Source organism: Callospermophilus lateralis, chromosome 20 (genome assembly GCF_048772815.1).
Source record: "Callospermophilus lateralis isolate mCalLat2 chromosome 20, mCalLat2.hap1, whole genome shotgun sequence".
Lineage (NCBI taxonomy): Eukaryota > Metazoa > Chordata > Mammalia > Rodentia > Sciuridae > Callospermophilus > Callospermophilus lateralis.
In genome coordinates this window covers 6,474,123-6,480,122 of record NC_135324.1, presented here as the reverse complement: position 1 = coordinate 6,480,122, position 6,000 = coordinate 6,474,123, and positions in this window count along the sequence as shown.

Genomic DNA, 6,000 nt, shown 5'->3' with positions numbered 1-6,000 from the left:
TTCCTTCCCCTCTCTCTGCTTCTATGAGGTGAACAGACCTCCCTACCACACGCTCCTGCTGTCATATTCCGTGCCACAGGAGGCCCAAACCCAACAGGACCTTATAGTTTAGATATGAGTATCCCCCCAAGAGACAATGCAAGAATTTCCAGAGGTGAAATGATTAGATAATAGGAGGCATGACCTTATCCGTGGATTAATCCATTCATGTGGATTAAGTGGGTGATAACTGTAGGCAGGTAGGTGTGGCTTTACGAGGTAGGTCACTGGGGATGTGCTTTTGGGGTTTAGGTTTTTTTCCTGGGAGCAGAGTTCTCTCTCTACTTCCTGGCCATCCTGTCCTGAGCTGCTTTCCTCTGCCACACCCTTCCGCCATGATGTTCGGCCTCATCTTGGGCCCAGTACAATGGATGCAGCTGACCACAGACTGAACCCCTGAAATTGTGAACCAAAGTAAAACCTTTTTTCCTTATGAGTTGCTTATCTCGAGCATTTTGTCACAGTGACAGAAAGCTGAGTAACACATTACCTCACGCTAAATGGATGTTTTTGGCAGCCAGGTCATTTTGTTGACCAATATGGATCTACTAGGTCTTCCCTATCTCTCGTATGCTCTTGGTTTCCTTTTCTTTTAAAATTTTTTATAGGTGTAATAGACAAAATGCCTTTATTTTATTTGCTTACTTTTATGTGGTGCTGAGGATGGAACCCAGGGCCTCATTACATACTAGGCGCGATCGACCGCTGAGCTACAGCCCCAGCCCCTCTTGGTTTCTTGATCCTCGATCTAGCACTTGACCTGTGTTGGTTATTGCTTTTATCTTGTTAGATCTGGCCAGTTGTTCTGTCCTTGTGGGACGTTCTCCGGATCTTGATTCTATGTATAGCAGATAACTGGCATTTTGGGGGATTGTCCAAAATCTCCTCTGGTCAGTCTTAGAGGTCACTTCAGAAGCTGCAGGGTCCAGATTCCTCCTTTCGAGATGTCAAGATCCCCTTGCAGCTCAGCACTGGCCTGGTCCTCGTCCTCAGTTTCTCCTCAGGGGGCAGTTGTGTGTTCAGCCCCCATCTGTAGGACGGCCCTCTGGCTGCCCTCCTTGGAATCAGGAGCCCCAATCCCTTAGTGTTTCCAAGCCACCCATTGGCAGGGGGTTCTGAGATCCCAGACAAAGGCAAGAGAGATCATGATCCCTTTGGCCAGAGACCAAGGTGAAAGCTGACCCTAGGGAAAGAGGAGACGGGGAGTGGAGTGAATGTGAGTGGGGAACATTAGGCACTGGTGTGGTCAGGAAAAACATCTCAGCTCCAGAAGGATCTCTCAGCTTCAACCTGGGGACTCTGGAATGGCCGGGGTCAGGCCCTGAGATGTGTGGGGAGAGTGGTGGCCGGTAGCTCCCATTGTGGTACACACCTTATGTGCCTTCTTCTTTTTAAGCCCTCACAACAATATATGATATATTATTATGCTCTTCATTTTACATCTCACAAGTGGAAGCACAGAAAGGTTAAGCAACTTGTCAAAGGTTACACAGCAGCTAAAAAGGCCGCAAGTCGGCTTTAATGATGATGACACCGTTCTGCCTCTCTGGAAGAGCCTCAGAGAGAGAGAAGAGAGGAGGATGAAAACTCCATGCCTTCCAGATGGCCCTGTAGTTTGGAATAGGGTCTATGAAAACAGGCCCTCCAACTGGGAACTCTCTAGAGAGGACTTCAGACCAGCACATCTGGAATCTGTTGGGAGCTGTCACTCAAAAGTACCCTGAAAGCTTCCAAGGAAACAGAGAAGGAAGGAAAAGGTAAGGGAGATGTGGCTGGCAGTGATGAATTCCCAGGCTTGGATAATGCCCAGAACAGTGGGCTGGATTTTCCTTCTGGCTGGTCACTCTGGAAGGCACAACTAGTAAACAAACGCAGGGCAGGTGGGACCTGGTGCGGGCTGGTGCACCTGCCAGCTGTCCTTAGCTCTGGGGGCGTGGCAGTTCTGCTGGCCAAATTGAATCTTCCCCCCTCACCATCACACACAGTGCTGCAGATTGAACCCAGGGCCTTGTGCATACGAGGGACACATTCTACCAACTGAGCTGTATCCCCAGCCCCCAAAATGAGTCTTAAGGGCTCCTGGAGTCTTAAGCCATTCTTTCTCAGATTTTAGCCTCCAGCAATACCAATTAAACAAACCTGATCTTTTTAATTTAATTTTATTTTTTTAGTATTTATTTTTTTGGTTATAGTTGGACCCAAATACCTTTATTTCATTTATTTTTATGTGGTGCTGAGGTTCGAACCCAGTGTCTTGCACGTGCTAGGTGAGTGCTCTATCACTGAGCCACACTCAGCCCCCAAACCCTATCTTTTAAACAAGTTATTTTTTGGGGGGGGGGCTGGGTGTAGTGACATACACCCATAATCCCAGTGGTTCTCTTGAGAGGCTAAGCCAGAGAATTGCAAATTTGAGGCCACTGAGCAATTTAGCAAGACCCTGTCTCAAAATAAAAAAGATTCAGAAATAGGTTGGGGATGTAGCTCAGTGATAAAATGCCTCTGGGTTCAATCTCCCATACTGAAAAAGTTATTTTTTTGCTGGGTGTAGTGGCGCAGGCCTGTAACCTCAATAAGTAAGGAGGCTAAGGCAGGAGGATTGCAAGTTCGAGACCAGCCTCAGCAACTTAGTGAGATCCCCAGAAACTTAGTGAGACCCTGTATCTAGACAAAAAAATTAATAACAGAAAAGAACTGGGCGTGTAGATCAGTGGAAGAGCACCCCTGGTTTAGGGTGAGGACTGTAAAACAGTCATTCAAGCCACTTGAACAAGTGTACTGTGATTGTAATTGTCTTCCTGGACGTTTTGTTTCCTCTCGTGGTAAGAACTGCTTAATTTTTCATTTGCTCAATCTACGCATCCATCATCAGTGCATTCTTCATCTTTTTTTTTTTTGAAGTGAAGATTGGATTTCCTCTCCAGACAAGAATATTTTCAAAGAGTCACAGAATTCTCCAGAACATACAAATAACATGGTTTCTTCAACAAATGATGGGTTTAGGGTGGGGGACAGGGGAGGGAAGGAGGGAAGGTGTTACATAAGAGAGATTGAAGAGACCATAGCAACCAAATGCCACAGGAGGGCCTCGTTGGGATCCTCCTTCAGAAAGACTTGATGCCAAAAGACATTTTAAGACACCTGGGGGAAATCTGAACGTGGACCAGCTCTTAGAACATGGTAAAGAACAGGCATGTTTATGTCACAGTGGCCTTGAAGGTTGTTGTTTATTTATTTATTTATTTGGGGTCCCAGGGATTGAACTCAGGGGCACTCAACCACTGAGCTCCATCCCCAGCCTTATTTTGTGTTTTATTTATAGACAGGGTCTCACTGAGTTGCTTATGTCCTCGTTTTTTTGCTGAGGCTGGTCTTGAACTTGTGATCCTCCTGCCTTAGCCTCCAGAGCTACTGGGATTACAGACGTGCGCCACTGCGCCTGGCATTATTCATTATTTATTTTTATTTTTGTGGTGCTGGGGCCTTGTGCATGCTAGGCAAGTGCTCCACCATGAACCACATCCCCATTGCTTTCATGGGTTAAAAAGAATTCCTTACCCATTAGAAATACTTGCTAAGATGTGTATTTGTGACATGATATCTGGGATATACTTTGCAAATATTCCAGTCCCCACCCCAACAAAACAAGTGGGTTTGGGAGATAATATATTGATAATTATGAAACAGAGTGAAGGACACACAGAAATTTATTACACTATTCCCCCCAGCTCTTGTGTATGCTTGAAATTCTCCATAATGAAACATTAAAAAAAAAAAAAAAGATTCCAGAAACAGAAGAAAGGAAAAGGGTATGCTGGGCTGGCTCACCCATCTTGTGAGGGGGTTGCAGAGATAAAGTGTTTAGCTGGAGGTCGGGCTCAGTGGTGGAGCACGTGCTGAGCATGCGTGAGGGCCTGGGTTCCATTCCCAGAGTGCTCGCCTAGCACGTGTGAGGCCCTGGGTTCGATCCTGAGCACCACATAAAAATGAAATAAAGATATTGTGTCCACCTACAACTAAAAAGTAAATATTATTATTTTTTTTTAAATGTGTGATTTGTTAGGTACTCACTCCCTGAAACCCAGGTTTTTGAACCCTGTGGGTCTTCCCAGGCTGACTCCAGTGAGGCAAAGCCCAGAGCTGGAAGGAAGCCAAGGTGGGACCAGGTGGCAGCAGGGCAGCTGGGCTGTGTTAAAGCACAACAGAAGCTCAGGAACGTGCTGGCTGGCCCCTGAGACCCCTTTGCACCCAGAGACACAAGGGTCTCCTTGATAGTCTTTTTTTGGCGGGGTAGGGGCAGTACCAGGGATTGAACCCAGGGGTGCTTAACCACTGAGCCACATCCTCAGCCCTTTTTTATATTTAATTTTGAGACAGGGTCTCACTAAGTTGTTAAGGCTGGGTTTGAATCTGTGATCCTCCTGCCTCAGCCTCCTCCTGGGATTACAGGTGTGCAGCATGGCACTCAGCTACTCAGTGGGTTTTTTAGTAGACTCAAAGAGTTCTCATCTATCACCACATTATTATTTAAATCTTCTTTTTTTTTTTCTTTTCCTAAAAGGGCAACAGAGGCCATCGCCCATCCCTTTGCCCATCTCTCAGGACTGACTGACCCATATTCAACTGCTGTTCACATGGAACCCTTCTCCACTTTGGCCTTCAAAGTTCTCATTTGAATATTTGCTACTACCTCCAAGATCTGCACCTGTGGCAGCTCACAGGGCCACGCCCTAAGCTTCCAGGCTCACCACAGCGGCCCTCCTCCTCCTTTAGCAGGTCCGCAGGTCTCCCTCGCCTTGCCCCTGTCCATTGTGTTAGCTGATCCAGGCCTATGCTCCAGCACCATTCATTTTCATGGCTAGTTGATTCTGCAGGTGAATTGTTACACACTCCTTAGCGGATTCCGACTTCCATGGCCACTATCATCATCATCACCATCCTCCCCCTCCCCCTCCTCCTCCTCCTCCCCCTCCTCCCCCTCCTCCTCCTCCTCCCCCTCCTCCTCCTCCTCCTCCTCCTTTTTGTAGTTGTAAATGGACAGAATGCCTTTATTTTATTTGTTTATTTTTATGTGGTGCTGAGGATCGAACCCAGGGCCTCAACACATGCTAGGCAAGTGCTCTGCCACTGAGCTACAGCCCCAGCCCTATTATTATTTTTTAATATTTATTTTTTAGAAGTAGTTGGACACAATACCTTTATTTTATTTATTTTTATGTGGTGCTGAGGATTGAACCCAGGGCCTCGCACACGCTAGATGAGTGCCCTACCACTGAGCCACAATCCCAGCCTTCATCACATTATTATTATTATTATTATTATTATTATTATTTTTTTTTTTTTGTGGCACTGGGGATCTAACAGGACCTCATATATGCTAGGTAAGACCACTGGGCCATGTCCCCCAGCTCCTGTCATGTTCAGCTTTAGAACACTTCCTGTATCTGCTAGTTTACATCTGGAGTGTCCCCCAAAGGATTATGTGTTGAAGACCTGGTCACCAGCCAGAGGCTCTCTTAGGAGGTAGTAGACCCTTAAGAGGTGGGGCCTAGTTGGAGTAAGTTAGATTATTGGGGGGCGTGTCCTGGAAGAGGATATTAGAACCCTGGCACCTTCTTTTCTCTTTGCTTCCAGCTGCTGTGAGGTGAGTAACTTTGCTTCACCGCACACTCCCACTGTGATGTGCTGCCTCGCCACAGGCCCAAAAGCCACATGGAGTGAAACCTCCCAAACCGTAAGCCAAAACAAACCTGTTTTCTCCTTTCAAGTTGAATTTCTCAGGCACTTTGGCATAACAATAGAAATCTGCTTAACACATTACCTCCATCAAGAAAATCAAGACCCATTAGCAATTACTTCCCATTCTTCCTCCCCCAACCCCTGGCAACCACAAATCTACCTTGTATCTCTATGGATTTGCTAATTCAGGATGTTTCATAAAACATGGGAGGGATTATGGGT